The sequence below is a fragment of the Anomaloglossus baeobatrachus genome, chromosome 6 (genome assembly GCF_048569485.1).
Source record: "Anomaloglossus baeobatrachus isolate aAnoBae1 chromosome 6, aAnoBae1.hap1, whole genome shotgun sequence".
Classification (NCBI taxonomy): domain Eukaryota; kingdom Metazoa; phylum Chordata; class Amphibia; order Anura; family Aromobatidae; genus Anomaloglossus; species Anomaloglossus baeobatrachus.
In genome coordinates this window covers 444209963-444228527 of record NC_134358.1, presented here as the reverse complement: position 1 = coordinate 444228527, position 18565 = coordinate 444209963, and positions in this window count along the sequence as shown.

Sequence of the window (18565 nt, the reverse complement as noted above, 5' to 3'; positions counted from 1 at the left end):
TTTATACATGCTATCCTACTCCAAGCTGTATAGGCTTGAGAGCCAACTACCAATTAAGTAAATCAGGTGATATGCATCTCTGTAATGAGGAGGGGTGTGGTGTAATGACATCAACACCCTATATAAGGTGTGCTTAATTATTAGGCAACTTCCTTTCCTTTGACAAAATGGGTCAGAAGAGAGATTTGACGGGCTCTGAAAAGTCCAAAATTGTGAGATGTCTTGCAGAGGTATACAGCAGTCTTGAAATTGTCAAACTTTTGGAGCATGATCACTGAACAATCAAATGTTTCATAGCAAATAGTTAACAGAGTCGCAAGAAGCGTGTTGGGCAAAAAAGCCGCAAAATAACTGCCCATGAATTGAGGAAAATCAAGCGTGAAGCTGCCAAGATGCCATTTGCCACCAGTTTGGCCATATTTCAGAGCTGCAATGTTACTAGAGTATCAAAAAGCACAAGGTGTGCCATACTCAAGGACATGGACAAGGTAAGGAAGGCTGAAAAACGACCACCTTTGAACAAGAAACATAAGATAAAACGTCAAGACTGGGACAAGAAATATCTTAAGACTGATTTTTCAAAGGTTTTATGGACTGATGAAATGAGAATGACTCTTGATGGGCCAGATTGATAGGCCAGAGGCTGGATCAGTAATGGGCAGAGAGCTCCACTCCGACTCGGACGCCAGCAAGGTGGAGATGGGGTACTGGTATGGGCTGGTATCATCAAAGATGAACTTGTGGGACCTTTTCGGGTTGAGGATGTGTACCGCCCTGAGAGGGGCTCGGCCACTACCTGGCCGGACCGAGCCACTCGAGGTCCAGGCTCGGGTTGTCGGTGGCTCGAGCGCCTCCGGACTGGGGGCTACGTCGCTCTGTTAAGGGGAGGCAGTGGGGTGGTGGTGTGGGACGAGGTTCGCAGCCGGGGGCCGCTTTGTTGTTGTACGGGTCATGGTGCCACCCACGGGTCGTGGTGACGGGATGCACCACCGCTGCGGCTGGAGTGTAGGGGGCTCCCGGGATCGGTGTTGAAGGCGCAGCCTGGATGTTAGCCCCTCCGTGGGTAGGGGCGGTGTGTCTCGGGGCCCGGCGGGATGGGCGATGATGTTATCGGGGTGCAAGGTGCCGTACTGCGGTGTGGTGTTGTGCCCGGATGGCACTGGTGTACTCACGATTAATTCACACTCAAGAGTCACTGGTAAACCAAAGTTCGGGTATGGTTGGGTCCCGCAGCCGGCTGCTTGTGTCCCTTGTGAGGCTGATGGTGGCCCCTTTCCCTTGCACCTCTTGTTTTGTTTTTCGGCTCCCCTGCCTGAGCAGTGGTAGCCCGCTCCCCGGCGGTTAGCTGCCGGAAGAGCCCTCGGTTGCCTGCAGGCGCTGGCCCGTCAGATGTTTGGCCCTTGGCGGGGGCTCTCACCCGGTATCGGTGGGCTGTTGCCTTCTTTCGGGACTTTGGGTGAGGATGAACCCGTGAGGTCCAGACTGTAATTAGTTAATTTGCCTACACTCAGTGGCTTCTAAGCTAGGACGGGGTCTGAGTACCCGGTTTCTGGTGCTCCGGTAAACGGTTGACTCTCCGGTTCAGGGCCGGTGGGCTCCAACCCTGGCCCGGTCCCTATGGTTCCGCCGGTTGCTATACCGGTACACCTGCCAGTGGCCACCACCGTCTGCCTGCCTGACGTTACGGGGATCCCAGGCTCCAACCCGGGTCCCTGACAGCTTTGCTCCTCTACACCTCCTGTCACTGTCACTCCACAACTCCACTCTCAACTAGACTGTTTGTATTTCCTGCCTCAGGGCAGTAGTCTCCTCGGTGGGCGTGTCTTTCTGCCTGACTCTGCCCACCTGGTGTGCCCTACTTGCCCTGAGGGAGGCATCAGGTCTCCCTTTCGGGTGACGGGTGTGTCTTCACAAGGGATGGGGGTGTGTGTGTAATGGGGTAGGTGTTGTTACCTGTGACCCCTGGGGTCCAGGGAGTCACATTCCCCCTTGGTTTAATGCAGACCGTCCGCGGGCTGCCCGGCCAACTCCGGTTTATTTTTGGTTTCTTTTACTGGAAAAAAAACGGGAAACATTTACAATTATAATAACATTTTTACAAACTATGGTTACTGAAGGTCTTCCCATAACGGGAGGCATTTTACTTTAACGTTGCATAACTTTATTAACGGAACGGTTTCATGTCCTTCTGCCTTTCCCACCCAAAAAACCTAGCCTTCATGCTGCCCCTAAGAAATGGGCAGCAACCCTTTTCCCCAGTCCGGAAACAGGAACATGGCCAGATCACCCAGGTGGGAACGGGTACGGTGCGGCGCAGTGGTCAAAGGGCTCCCCGGAGGATGGCCACCGGTCCTGGTGGTGACCGGTTCCCAGCCTGCTCTGCTGCGGGTCCTTCCTCCAATCTGCCTCTCCGGAGGCTAACGGAACGGGAAGGCATGTAAAAGGGGCAGGATGGGGCAATATTTACAAGCCCAATAGTTTTTGGGTGGCCGGCAAGTCCACGGCCTTGTCCATGAGCAGTCACTCACGCAACTGGGGTTAAAGAGGGGTCAACATAAGTCCCAATGGGGATGGGTCCTTTTATAGCCTACGAGCTACCAACTCCTTAATCGGTGGGATACTCCTCTTCCACCTCCACTTCTGGGCTGTACGGTGGAGTAGGGGGCTGTCTACCGCTCCAGACATCCAGGGAAAACCAGCCACTCTCCTCTTGGTGTCGGGTGTAGTACACTAGATCGCCGGGCAGGAGGTCATGGTAATGGGCAACGGGCACAGTGCAGCCGGATTCCATAACAGGTCCGGGCCAGCCTCCCCAAGCAGCTTCCAAGGAGCGCCCGGGACGGACTCCGCCACTGGTGTCAGTGGTGGAGATACGGGTAGAGGAGCAGTGGCAACCACTGCGGGGAATGGAGGAGGCGGTAAGGTGGGCAGCAGCAGACCGAGCCCCTCAGCCGCGATGGCTGACCCCTCAAGGGCACAGGGACGTGGGTCGCCTTCCCACCCTGCCAACACCGTCATCCTCTCACGGGCCCACACGGCAGCCACTATCTCCCCCATCTCCGCCGCCCAGTGCTCCACCAGAAAGCTTACCTGGTGCTGAAGGCGGCGGCACATCTCCTCTGTCCGGACCTTCACCCACGCCACTGTTCCTGCCGCGGGCTCCGGGAATTCTGGACTCTGGACGGGAGTTGCCATGCTGCTCCTGCACTGTCGGGATTCAGGAACGGAACGGATGCAGAGTCCTGGAGTCCCTGCCTTTTTATCTTCTTGGTCACATCAGGCAGCCTCTTCGCCCGCCTCCCCCTTGGTTTTCTCTCTGCACTCCTCCTTCAGGGTTGGAGCTTCACCTTCATTCCTTCACTGCTCGGGGCAGAGGACTCGAGCGGGAAACTTTCGCGCCAAGATGGCGGAACTTTTTCGGCAGGACGCCGCTGACGGATATTTCTAAGGCGCACTTCTACAGGTAAGTGGACTGTTCGAATCCTGTTCGTGACGCCAGAAGAGTCGATGTGTACCGCCCTGAGAGGGGCTTGGCCGCTCCTTGGCCAGGTCGAGCCGCTCGAGGTCCGGGCTCGGATTGTCGTGTATCGAGCGCCTCCGGACCGGGGGCCACGTCGCTCTGTTAAGGGGAGGCAGTGGGGTGGTGGTGTGGGACGAGGTTCGCAGCCGGGGGCCGCGTTGTCGTTGTACGGGTCGTGACGCCACCCACGGGTCGTGGTGACGGGATGCACCACCACTGCGGTTGGAGTGAAGGGGGCTCCTGGGATCGGTGTTGAAGGCGCAGCCTGGGTGTTAGCCCCTCCGTGGGTAGGGGCGGTGTGTCCCAGGGCCCGGGACGGGCGATGATGTTATCGGGGTGCAAGGTGCCGTACTGCGGTGTAGTGTTGTGCCCGGATAGCACTGGTGTACTCACGATTAATTCACACTCAGAGTCACTGGAAAACCAAAGTTCGGGTGTGGTCGGGTCCCGCAGCCGGCTGCTTGTGTCCCTTGTGAGGCTGATGGTGGCCCCTTTCTCTTGCACCTCTTGTTTTGTTTTTCGGCTCCCCTGCCTGAGCAGTGGTAGCCTTCTTCCCGACGGTTAGCTGCCGGAAGAGCCCTCGGTTGCCTGCAGGCGCTAGCCCGTCGGATGTTTTTCCCTTGGTGGTGGCTCTCACCGGGTATCGGTGAGCTGTTGCCTTCTTTCGGAACTTTGGGTGAGGATGAACCCGTGAGGTCCAGACTGCAATCAGTTAATTTGCCTACACTCAGTGGCTTCTAAGCTAGGATGGGGTCTGAGTACCCGGTTTCTGGTGCTCCGATAAACGGTTGACTCCCCGGTTTAGGGCCAGCGAGCTCCAACCCTGGCCCAGTCCCTACGGTTCCGCCGGTTTCTATACTGGTACTCCTGCAGGTGGCCACCACCGTCTAGCTGCCTGACATTACTTGGATCCCAGGCTCCAACCCAGGTCCCTGACAGCTCTGCTCCTCTACACCTCCTGTTACTGTCACTCCACAACTCCACTCTCAACTAGACTGTTTGTATTTCCTGCCTCAGGGCAGTAGTCTCCTCGGTGGGCGTGTATTTCCGCCTGACTCCGCCCAACTGGTGTGCCCTATTTGTCCTGAGGGAGGCATCAGGGATGGGGGTGTGTGTGTAATGTGGTAGGTGTTGTTACCGGTGACCCCTGGGGTCCAGGGCGTCACAGATGGAGTGAAGCTCAACTCCCAGACCTACTGCCAGTTTCTGGAAGACAATTTCTTCAAGCATGAAGAAGTCGGTATTGTTCAAGAAAAACATGATTTTCATGCAGGACAATGCTCCATCACATCCATCCAACTACTCCACAGCGTGGCTGGCCAGTAAAGGTCTAAAAGATGAAAAAATAATGACATGGACCCCTTGTTCACCTGATCTGAACCCCATAGAGAACCTGTGGTCCCTCATAAAATGTGAGATCTACAGGGAGGGAAAACAGTACACTTCTCAGAACAGTGTCTGGGAGGCTGTGGTGGCTGCTGCATGCAATGTTGATCTTAAACAGATCAAGCAACTGACAGAATCTATGGATGGTAGGCTGTTGAGTGTCATCATAAAGAAAGGTGGCTATATTGGTCACTAATTTTTTGGGGGTTTTGTTTTTGCATGTCAGAAATGTTTAGTTCAAAATGTTGTGCCATTTTATTGGTTTACCTGTTGAAAATAAACAAATGAGATGGAAATATATTTGCTTTTTATTAAGTTGCCTAATAATTCTGAACAGTAATAGTTACTTGCACAAACAAATATCCTCCTAAGATAGCCAAATCTAAAAAAAAACCCACTCCAACTGCCAAAAATATTAAGCTTCGATATTTATGAGTCTTTTGGGTTGATTGAGAACATAGTAATTGATCAATAATGAAAAAAATCCTCTAGAATACAACTTGCCTAATAATACTGCACTATACAATATATATATATATATATATATATATATATATATATATATATATATATATATATATACACACGTGACTGTTTTGTTATGCTGCCTATAGTTAAGCTAGCAGTGCAAGAGACGAGTGCTAAGCTGTTAGGCTGCAGTGTGGGACAGGTGTGGAACTTCTATATCTGGCATTCATAAGGCATTATGGCTGGTAAATATGTTAGAATATTGTGACAGCCAAATTATGAGTGGCACATGAAGAATTATATGGCCAGAACTCATTAGGGCAATATTGGTGTTACTCTTAGTGGAGAACATTGGTTGAATCATAATGGGGAACATATAGGCTGATATTCTTTGGGTGTCATTGTGGCTTGCACTGCAAATAGTCCACATACGGGAGCACTCTGGCCATTTTTTTCCAGGTATTGCCCAAGCTTCTTATATCTATTGAAGAGAAATTGTAAGTGCATTGTATGCAAGTTAAAAAATATAAACACTTCCAGTTTACAGTTTCTAATCCTCTCTTATGTCAGCATGACAGCACACATGCATAAACTAAAGAATATTACTAAAAATTGTTTGACAAAATTTGTTTGGAATGTATTCAGCCCATATCTCACCCTCTTCAAACACCTCTGGGACAGATAGATTTCCTAAAAGCAGCTATATTGTAACATTGCACATCACAAATCAAAATTGATCACGTATATGAACAATAGAAACTTATAGCTACAAAATGAATGCATTTGATGTCCACTTTCTTTTGATTACATACTGTATTGATTATCCAAGTTCTTTGGCAGATCAGTGAGCACATACAGTAGTATTACAATTCATGCTAAATATTTGCTGTCTTAATTGGACCCAAGATGCTCCTAATTTCTCCTTTTATCTCTGCTGCATTGTGATGGCAAACAATACTGGATATCTATCTATATAAATCAGTATAAAGCCTTTGGACTCCTGCCTGATTGTTAGTTGCAATCTTTTTACACAGCCTCCAGCTTATAAATATATTATTTAGCATAACTCTGACTGACCTGTGATTCTTCTCTGATATCGCTGACGCAGGGTAAGGTTTAAATACTACAGTAGGACCATGACAACTGAGTACACCTTGTCGCGGTGGGATGGCCTTTACAGTTTTTGATCCAACAGTCTTTACCAATTAACCTATGAAATTTAAATGTACTGCTACTGTTTACGTATCTACTTTATTATAAGGCATATGCTCATTTTGTGTTTTTCTTTTGTGTTCTAGCTGTGAAATGTGAACAGTGTGAATGTGCTTCTATTGCATATGTACCATCTTATGCTTTAGATTATTTTTCTTGTTGTTTCTCTTTTTTGTACTGTGTACAAATGAGAGTGTGATCCCTCCCTTTAAACTAGACATTGCATCTATATAGCTTCCCATGGGCAGGTGGCTGTAGTGTGGGCCTTGTCATTGTCTGCCCTTTTTTACACAGATATCGCTGATGCAAAGTAAGGTTTTAATACTAGGGTAGAACCGTCCCGACTATGTACACCTTGTCGCGGTTTGATGGATTTTATGTTTTTAATCAAACAGTGTTAACAAAGAACCCTGTGTTATTTAAATGTACTTCTACTATTTACTTATTTTCCTTATTATAGGGTATATGCTCATTTTGGTTTTTCTTTTGGGTTTTGTATGTAAAATGGCCATATGCCATCTAATGCTTTAGATCATTTTTTATTTTACTTTTTAAATAGATTATTTACCCTAACTTTATCTTACCTGTGATTTCTTCTCTGGGCTTAGAAACCTTTCTCTTCCATTTAATTTGACTGCCATTGTGTCCTCCCGGTTTGACTTTAAGCTTGAACTTCTCATGTTTTCTCCACTTGGTAGTCCTCCGGATTTGTTCCTTCATGAACTCTAGGTCATGTTCTCACCCATGAAGATTACCTAACTACCCTCCTGTTATGTTTATCTCTCAGCGTGGAGAGATTTATGACGGTTCTGCTTTTTCAAATTTCTCCCTTTTCTGGAGACTATATTAAATTATATATATATTATTATTACTACTTCCAATAGGTGGCGCTGTGCTAGAGTTTGTCTCCTTTACTGGAGAGACAATTTGAATATTTCTTAGAGGGGCGTGGCAGCTATAAGTCCCCTTACCTGGCAGCCAGACTGGCTTGCAAAGTCCCTTTTCTGGAGACTATATTAAATGTATGTGGCGCCCTGGCCTAGCCAGGTCATCACAGATAACATACAAACACCCCCACCTCCCCACAGACAGGGACAACAGCCAAACAAAAATCCTTGTTGTCTCCCTTCAGTGACTGATGTCCACACCAGGTGGGGCAGAGCTAAGCAGTTGGCCCCACCCACCAAGGAGTTCACAAGCCTGGAGGCGGGAAAAGTGAGAGAACAGAGTAGGAGTTTGAAGTGAGAGAAGCAAGCACCTGGGTGTCTGGGTTTGTGGCCCAGGCACTGACAGCAAGGTTGGCAGACGGTGGTGGCCGTCTGCAGGAGTGGTGAGTTGACGCGGAACCATAGGACCAGGGTCGGGCGACGGCCCGCCGGTACCGACTGGGGAGCGAAGTGAAGGCAGCAAACACAGGCAGGGCCATCGGACCCCGACCAGGCTTGGAGCCGCCGACAATAGTCAGATCTGAATGTGATTGGAACTACAGGGGTTTCATAACAGCAAAAGTCCCGATTGAAGGCAACCGCCCACACTGTGAGGGTATACAGCTACCACCTAAGGTTAGAGACCCAAAGGCCAGCGCCTGCGGGCACACGGGCTTCTCCGGTACCCATACTCCGGGGAGCGGAATACCATTGGGAATACATAGTAGTCAGAAGGAGAACATCAAGGTGCAGGGAAAGACAGCCGCCATCACCTGTCCGGGGAGAGACACTGCAGCCGGCTGAGGGACCTGTCCATCCAGCCGTTTGGTTTACCGAGGACTTTGTACCTTTCTTGCTGAGTGAGTACACCCGTGCCATCCGGCACCACGCCGCACTGTCCCTGCAACCCTGCACCTCACCGACCCTGCCTCCCCGTCACATCATCGGGCCCCGGGACCACCGACCCCTACCCACGGAGGGGAAAACAACATCCCAGCTGCTCCCTACCATCGCTCCCGGTATCCCCGTCACCAGCAGCGGTGTTGCCTATCTTCACCATGACCCGTGGGTGGCGTCACGGACTAAATCCCCCAAACCAATCACCCCTTTCACTCACGGGCGAGGAGCGCCGCTCGAGTCCCCGGATCCGGCCCACCGCTCGAGCCACCGAGCAGCCATCGCAGCCGCGCCGGACCCAAGCGTTAGCGAGCGCAGCGCAGTGGTGTCCTCCCCGCCCGCGACAACTTGGCGTCACGAACAGGATCGAACCCCTCTACTTACCAGTAGAAGTGCGCCTTGTGATCTCCGCCGGCGGTGTCCGGCCAAGCGCCGCCATCTTGGCGCGAAAATCTCCCACTCGAGCATCTTCTCCGAGCAGGCAAGGCGCGAAAGCGAAGCCCTGCCCCAACAAACGGAAGTGCTGAAGAGTACCAAGGGGGGACGGGAAAAGATGTCTGCACCTGACGGAGCTGTTGGAGGAGTGGCGGTTGCAGCTCCCGCCGCACCCGTAGATGGAAACGGGATAGCCCCTGCTCTGTTCGCAGGAGCGGGGCAGGCTGCGGGCCAAGCGGTCACCCAGGTGATGCCATTCTCCTTGCCCTATGTGCCCGGTGCTACCTGGCTACCGCAGTATGATGGGAAGCCTGATGCTTTGCGGGTGTTCCAGAAAAAGATCAGCCCGGTCCTTGATTTATATCCCTTGGCTGATAGACAGCGGGCAGCGGTAGTGCTTTGGCAGCTAAACGGCGCGGTTGAGCAGGAGGCGGAGACCTGGACCGACGCGGACCGGGCCTCAGTGACTACCATTTTCAAAAAACTACAAATCGTTTTTGAGACCCGCACTGAAGCGGAGCTGAGGATGCAGTTTTATCAGTGCCGACAACGGCCTGTGGACAATGTAAGAGATTACGCCCTGCACCTGCAAACAGCCCTCCGTACACTGAAGCGGGTGGACACTATTAATGATGTGGACAGTAATAAGATGCTAGTGGAGAAATTCCTGCAGGGGCTGAGGTCCGTGGAAGACCGCAAGCAGCTGCGGCTGTGGGCCTTGAAACACCCCAATCTGGACTTTGCAGTACTGAAAGAGCGGGCCATCAAGGCCCTGCAGGCCCCAGCGCCAGACGCTCCTGAGGCGGCCCCATGGCCGGCTGAGACCGCTCCTATCACAGTGGCGCCTCCACCCCCGGCTCTACCGGCTCCTGCTGCACCCATCGGTATGATGGAGGAACTAGCCGCCCAGGTCTGCCACATGGATGGAGACCTAGCCAAGATCCTCGCCGCACTCCAGCTTCCGACGAGAGTCAAGTCCCCAGGAGGGATCCAGCTCGCCGACAGCCCGGAGGACGTCCCCTGGATGCAGCGGAAAAGGACCAATGACTCACAGTATGGGCCTCCTATCTGTTACAGGTGCAGCAAGCCTGGCCACTACTCTAGGTGGTGCCCGTTAAACGAGCAACCCCTGGGGCCAAGGGCCAATCCTCAGGAGTAGACACCAATGGCCCCCCTGATTGGCGAGACCGGTACGTCGGAGCTCGCCCCATCATCCCCCTGTCAGTGGACGGCGTCCCGCTCATGGCCCTCTTGGACACAGGATCACAGGTAACCACTATACCATATACCCTGTACCAGCAGTATTGGGGCACTGACGAACTTGCCCCCTCTGATGATAGCCTGACCCTGATTACAGCCAATGGACTCCCGCTAACCCAGGTGAGATACAAGCAAGTGACCCTGACTGTGGGACGTGCGGAGTTAAAGAATCAAGGGATGATTGTGGTAATGAATGAACCCAGTGACAATACCCCGAAAGTAATCTTGGGGACCAACGTTATGGAGCATTGTATGAGTGAGGTGCTGAATCTGCTGCAGCAGTTGGCCGCCACAGCAGGAGGAGGCCGACAGAGGGCTGTGCAGCGTGAGATCCGGGCCCTGCTATATCGGCAACAAGTGAGCTCGACTGGCGGAGAGATTGGTGGAGTGAGGGTGATGGATGTGGCCCCCTTAGTAGTGCCACCCCGGAGTGAAATGATGATCTGGTGCAGGGCAGCAGTAGGCCCCCAGGGGCGCGACTACCCGGTGATGGTGGAACCCATGCCTTCTGAACACTGGCCCACGGTGATGGCGGCCAGAGGGGTGGTTGACGTTAAAAAGGGGAGAGTGCCTGTAAGAGTGCTGAATTGTGGAGAGGAGGAAGTCAGGCTCCCCCGTTACACCACCCTGACCAAGTTGCTTACCCTAGACCCTCACACCATTCACGAAGCTGTCCCTCCTACCTCCGCATCCCCTGCCAGTAACCCTACACCCCCTGAACAGTCAGAGGAGTGGTGCCAGGAACTACATGTAGGCACTGAAACCACACCCACGCATCACAAAGAGGGGGTATACAGGGTAGTGCAAGAGTATGAACAGGTATTCAGCAAGCACCCATTAGATTTCGGGAGGATTAAGGGGATTCAACACCATATCCCTACAGGCCTACACCCACCCATCAAAGAGAGGTATAGGACCATTCCACCAGCACACTATTAATGCGCTAAAGACATGTTGAGGAACATGAAGGAGGCAGGGGTAATTCGGGATAGTTGTAGTCCCTGGGCAGCCCCACTGGTGCTGGTAAAGAAGGACGGCATCATGAGAATGTGTGTGGATTACCGGAAGATCAACCAGATCACGCACAAAGATGCCTATCCTCTCCCCCGTATCGAAGAGTCGCTAGCTGCACTGAGAACTGCTAACTTCTTCTCTACCCTTGACCTCACTAGCGGGTACTGGCAGGTAGCGATCGCGCCAGAGGACCGTGAGAAGACGGCATTCGCCACCCCCATGGGACTCTGCGAGTTTAACAGCATGCCGTTCGGGCTGTACAATGTCCCTGGGACCTTCCAACGGCTCATGGAGTGCTGGCTGGGACATCTCAAATTCGAAACGGTCCTACTGTACCTGGACGATATGATTGTGTACTCCCAGACGTACGAAGCCCATCTAGAACATCTGGCTGAAGTATTTGCGTCCCTAGCCAAATATGGGATGAAATTGAAACCCCCTAAGTGCCACCTACTGAAACCCAGGGTGCAGTACCTGGGACACGTGGTGGGCGCTGAAGGCGTCGCCCCAGATCCCGAGAAGATTACTGCCATTCAGGACTGGCCGAGGCCGACCACGGTGCGGGAGGTGAGACAGTTCCTGGGCCTGGTAGGCTACTATTGTCGCTTTATTAAAGGGTACACAAAGATGGCCGCTCCCATGCAAGACCTCTTCGTGGGACAGACCAAGGGTGGCAGGCCCTCTGGAACCCCATTGGCATGGGAAGAGAAGCACGAAGAGTCCTTTCGCCAGCTGAAGACGGCCTTGACCGGGGAAGAAATCCTGGCGTACCCCGACTATAATCTCCCATTCATCCTCTACACCGATGCCAGTAATGTAGGCTTGGGAGCCGTCCTGTCCCAGTCCAGAATGGAAGAGAAAAAGTGATTGCCTATGCCAGCAGGAAACTCTGGCCCACAGAAAGGAACCCTGAGAATTACAGCTCCTTCAAGCTCGAGTTCCTAGCCCTGGATTGAGCCATCACTGAGCAATTCCGCCATTACCTCGCCGCAGCTAAGTTCACCGCCTATACAGACAATAATCCGTTAACCCATCTGGACACGGCCAAGCTGGGCGCGTTGGAGCAGCGGTGGGTGGCCAGGCTGTCTAATTATGACTTCACAATCAAATACCGAGCCGGCCGCAAGAACACCAATGCTTATGCACTATCCCGGATGCCCCACCTATTGGATGAGGGGGTGGAAGGCGATGATCTCGAAGAAATCGAGCTGCCCGCATTTCACCAGCCACCAGTTGAGAAGTTGCATGTCCAGCAGCAACAGGCGAGCCTGGACCCGCTACCCAGTCAGGGATGGCAAGAAGCCCAAGACCAAGCGCCTGCCGTCCAAGTGGTCAAGACCATGATTGAACAAGGTTCCACTAGAATGGACCCTGCTGCTCCCTCCGAGGCCCAACGGCTGTGGAAAGAACAAGCCCGGCTGCATCTGGACCAAGGGAAACTGTATCGGGAACTGATCAACCCGAAGACCCACGAGAAGGTTCGGCAGCTGGTGGTTCCTCAGGCTAGTGTGCCCACAGTTCTACGGGCTTACCATGACGGTGCTGGGCACTTTGGGTGGAAGAAGCTGGAGATGCTGTTGAGAGAGCGGTTCTATTGGAGTGGGATGCGGGAGTCTGTGGAGGCCTGGTGCCGAGAGTGTGGTCCCTGTGCACTGCGAAGGAGGGACGAGGCCAGCCAGAGGCCCCTCTACGCCCAATCATCATCCACCAGCCGCTGGAGTTGGTCGCCCTAGACCACGTCAAACTCACCCCTAGCCGAAGTGGGTACACCTACGCTCTGACCATCGTAGACCACTACTCGAGATTCATGGTGATTGTCCCAGTCAAGGATCTGACCGGTCGTACTGCTGCTAGAGCCTTCCAGGCCTACTTTTGCCGACCGCACGGGTACCCGGAGAGGTTGCTTACCGACCGAGGCCCAGCCTTTGAGGCAGAGGTGTTCCAAGAATTCTGCCAGTTGTACGACTGCAAGAAGATTCGGACCACGCCTTACCATGCCCAGACTAATGGCATGTGTGAAAAGATGAACCATTTGGTCCTGGGCCTCCTCAAGACGTTACCGCTAGAAGAGCGGAACCTGTGTCAGAAAAGCTGCTTGACCTGGTCGATATGTACAATAACATCCCTTCTAGCTCTACCAAATGTACACCAGCGTATTTGATGAGAGCTCGGCCAGGTCGGTTGCCAATGGATCTAGAAATGGGTTTGGAGGCTCCAGAAGCCCTCCCTTCGACTACTGGATGGGACACTCAGCGGAGTACCGACAGGTCCAGGAGTACGTAGAGAGGGACCTGGGTCAGAGCCGGGAACAGCAGGAACAGTACTTCAACAAGCGGGCTCCAGCTGGCCCCTTTAAGCCTGGAGATGTAGTGCTGAAACGAAAAAGAAGAACCCATAAGCTTGATGACCAGTGGGAAAGGACCCCGTATGTCATACAACCCACTGAATGGGAGAATGAGCAGGCCTACCAGATTAGTCATGACCAGGGGAAGACTTCAGCCACGGTGTCCAGGGACCACCTGAAGAGGTGCCCATCGCCATTGAAGGTGGCAGCTGAAGTTCCAACCCCCAGATCAACTGGGGAGAAAGAGAAAGAGGTGATCCACACAGTAATGGGTGATTTCCCAGCGGACTGGCCTACACAGAACGGCGCGGTGCTTATTCCGGTGATAATGTTCCCACAACCCGTGGAGGAAAAAGAGACTGAAGTACTCGCCAGTGAACCAGTGCCCAGGGCTGCACCTGTACCCAGTCCCCCTGAGTCTCCGCCGGCCCCACACAGTAGATGGGAAGAGGAGCTGACTGTCTCCTCTGTCCCCTTGCCCGCCACTGATAGCATTGGGCCCAGAAGGTCCACACGCCCCAACCTAGGCCAACCCTGGCTTAGGTACAGGGAAACTACCATCTAGGGGTGTCATATGTTAAGCGTCTAAATATGTGATCGAATGACTCTAATGAACCGTGAACCTTTACCTGATTATCTGTGTGGTTATTCCAGCCGTTGCTGGCAAGTTGTCCCCGGAGGGACCCTGTGTGTTCTACAACCTGCATGAGAGACTACTTATGAACATGGCCGAGAACTGGCAGGCCACCCACGAACTGGTGGGCTTGTAAATAAGTTGAGAGGTGATATTCCGTTGGAGCCGCCTCCGGAGAGGCAGATTGGAGGAAGGGCCCGCAGCAGAGCAGGCTGGGTCCCGGCCACCACCAGGACCGGTGGCCATCCTTCGGAGGTCAGGGGTCCCCCAAGGACGTGGGGTCCCCTGAAGTGACAGCCGGGTGCGAGTAACCGTACCCGTTCCCGCTCGGGCAGCCTGAACCTGGACTGGGGTCAAGGGGTGCTGCCCACTTCTTAGGGGCAGCATCAGGGCTAGGTTGCTTGGGTGGGAGAGCGGAAGACATCCGTTCGTCCATCTGTTATTATTAAAAATGTTTATGTTTATCTGTGCAACGTTCAAGTGTCCTAACAAAAATGTTTATGTTTGAAGATGTTTACATGTTATTTATATCTTTTTACAGTTTTTGAAAAAAAATAAAACCGGTGATGGACGGGCAGCCCGTGGACGGTCTGCATTTCACCAAGGGGGAATGTGGTGCCCTGGCCTAGCCAGGTCGTCACAGATAACATACAAACACCCCCACCCCCACAGGGACAACAGCCAAACAAAAATCCTTGTTGCCTCCCTCCAGTGACTGATGTCCACACCAGGTGGGGCGGAGCTAAGCGGTTGGCCCCACCCACTGAGGAGTTCACAGGCCTGGATGCGGGAAAAGTTACAGAACAGAATAGGAGTTTGAAGTAAGAGGAGCAAGCACTTGGGTGTCTGGGTTTGTGGCCCAGGCACTAACAGCAAGGTTGGCAGACGGTGGTGGCCATCTGCAGGAGTGGTGAATCGACGCGTAACCGTAGGACCGGGGTCGGGCGACGGCCCGCGGGTACCGAACGGGGAGCGAAGTGAAGCCAGCACACACAGGCAGGGCCATCGGACCCCGACCAGGCTTGGAGCCGCCGACAATAGTCAGATCCGAATGTGACTGGAACCCCAGGGGTTTCATAACAGCAAAAGTCCCGATTGAAGGCAACCGCCCACATCGTGAGGGTATACAACTAAGGTATACCACCTGCAGGCAAACGGGCTCCTCCGGTACCCATACACCGGGGAGCGGACTACCGTTGGGAATCTATAGTAGTCAGAAGGAGAACATCAAGGTGCAGGGAAAGACAGCTGCCATCACCTGTCCGGGGAGAGACACTGCAGCTGGCTGCGGGACTCGTCCATCCAGCCATTTGGTTTACCGAGGACTTTGTACCTTTCTTGCTGAGTGAGTACACCCGTGCCATCCAGCACTGGGCCCACTGTCTCTGCAACCCTGCATCTCACCGACCCTGCCTCCCCGTCACATCATCGGGCCCCAGGACCACCGACCACTACCCATGGAAGGGGAAAACAACATCCCAGCTGCTCCCTACCATCGCTCCCGGTATCCCCGTCACCGGCAACGGTGGTGCCTATCTTCACCACAACCCGTGGGTGGCGTCACGGACTAAATCCCCCAAACCAACCACCCCTTTCACTCACGGGCGAGGAGCGCCGCTCGAGTCCCCGGATCCGGCCCACCGCTCGAGCCACCGAGTAGCCATCGCAGCCGCGCCGGACCCGAGTGTTAGCGTCAGTTAACGTCGGGGAAGACAGTGGCGTCTTCCCCGCTCACGACATGTACATTGCTTTCTGTTGGTACAGCAAGGGTTAAATCAGTTTTCCCTTGCTGCAAGTTGCTTAATTGAAGCTCAGCTGTAGCTTTTTGTGGCCACTCCCCTCCTCCTTAAAAAGGCCCGTCAGCCATCTATTTCTTGCAGTTGATAGATTCACACTCTACCAAGTTCTGCCATGAAGAGAGGAGTCGGTTCGCAGCTCCTCGTGCAAGTCTTGCTGTATGCTTGCTGTTGTTGTGGAGTTACCCCTTGTCTTGTATTTTCTACCTGTGTGTTTGGTGCAGTGTGAATGAGTTTTGATTTCCCCACTGTTTGTCTATTTTCTGTAGGGTTACCTCTCTGATCCCAGTCCCCCCCCTTGGGTGGTGGGGGAAGGGTTACTAGATCAGGGCTGGTTAGGAGCAGGGCCAGGGTGGTGGCCCAGACGTCCTAACCTTTAGAAGTAATTCTGGGATCAGACATAGCTAGGGCCCCCCCTAGCCCGAAGGCCAGTTCAGGAGCTTTTATTCTCCAGTTACCTCCATTCCTTCCAGTGACACCTCCTCTGTCTATGTATGCTTTATGATGCCAACCAGTAACTATTAAATGGACTAAAACATAGTGATCTGAACAGTTAGGTCCAAAACCCCTGGATGGGGTCAATAGTAAAGAATATGAGACTGTTTTTAGACTGACTTAGTCACTGTGTGAAGGTATACTAACTTAACACTCAAGTTCTAGCTTGTTTCGTCACCAAAGATCCAAACATGATAGCTAAAATACTTTTGCACCTATATCCTCCCCTCAGTGTTTTAAAAGTGAAAAATTATAGAGTGCCAATGAAAGATAGTTGAAACCTCTAAATATTGCTAAGAATTAAATGCTAATTTCCTGATTGCCAATAGCTACTACATATCGCTTTGTGAAACAGTAAATCTGAAAATTGGATCTTCACCAAGTGATCCCTGCAAGCAGTCAGAATTTTTAGAAGCTACCCAACTGGTTTCGGAAGGATACTAAAACAATTTTATGTCTAGCTTTACCATGTCTCATTTTTCAACTGTAACTGTCACTAACTGGTAACTGAGAATTAGATGATTATTTAATTTCCTGCAATTAGAAAAGTCTTAGTAACAGGTTGTTCTGTAGAGTTTGTCATTTAGATGCTGAGAGATTAGAGTTACAAAAATATTTAATGATTGTAATCCCAAATGTCACAGGTTTTATTACCGGAAACAGCAGTGTCTCTATAATGCAATAAAAGACGCATTGAAAGGACATGGTGCCAGAAATACCGAGCTGTGAGGGAATCTGATTTCATGAGTTCCATTTGTCTCCATGGTTATCTGATGCTTCATTGGGATGGACTTTTAATCCTCACTTTGCAGATGGTAATATTAAAATACCATCTGTGTAAGAGCAAATTGAAAATATTTTGCCTATAAAAAGAACTCTTTTGAGCTTTGAGTATTACTTTTTTATGATTTGCCTCTAACTGAAATTTGTATAACCTTTGAAAATCGAGATCTTGTTTTCTTTCATTTTTTTAAGCTTAGGGTATGCATTTAAATGTTGCCATAGTGATGCTTTTGTTCAAAGATATAGTTCTCGATTATGCACAGTGTTTGTTCTAGGATTTATCATGATTTTAATAAAAAGCGTGATGACAGTTGTACCAGTTACATAATAAACAGAAAAGAAAATCATTATCATAATAAAATAGGTGTTGCATGGAATATTACCAAGGTGCGTCATCAGTTATTCGCTTTCAAGCCATAATTTAGTGCAGGTGCATGTTTCTTGCAAACAGTATATATGATGACTAAATATTCATTCTGCTAGATTCTTGCTATAAGTTTGATAGCAAAGTTGACATTTGCAAGACTATTGCTGAAATGGACGTTTACGCTTAATTAGTAGCTATACAAAGGTGGGCAGACACGGAAAGATGGCAATGGTTAGGTAGCAAGGTAAGCAAGAAAACGGAAAAGGAGTACAAAGGGTAGAACAGAGTGTACATGCAGAGCTATTAAGAAAAACAATTGTTTATTTTTTTAGCATTCTCTATAACAAAAATTATAGTAATAACAGTTGTCACTGGATTCTGAGTCACTGGGTAGAAACATGTTGCTAGATAACTGCTTCTAGACATCAACAGCATCTGCTTATTTTACAAAAAAAAATCTTATACAGCCAACCCAGCTAAAAAAAAAATTATGTGTCCTGTTATTCCATTTTTGGCGGTTCTTTTTGGTCAGTAATATTGCTAGTTCTATAGACTGCTTTTTAATTCTGTGTGAGCAAAATTCACTCCATCTATGCCTTTGGAACTCTAAATTAATAAGATTTGTTTTACAAGCACTTGGAGAAATCAATGCAGCACAGCCAAGTATGGTGTACTGAGAGTTTCTGTTATATTACATCATGTGACCAGCTTATATGGTATCCCAAACAAAGAAATTACCATGCACCAATAACTTCCCAGCCCATCAGTGTTAGCTGAACCCTATGACCTCATTTAGTTATAAGACAAAATAGTTTCTAGAATACAAAATGCTTTGTATTCTCTCAAGTCTGACATGAGAAGCACCTGGTATAGTCATGGCGAACCTTACACAGGTCGAGTGCCCAAACTGTAGCCCTAAACCCAATATTTTTTCCGAAATGCCAGCCAATCCTATTATGTAAATAATTGATTTTAACCTTACCTTTGCAGTCTTCTCTTCTCCTCAGCAGGGGACATCACGCTCATGC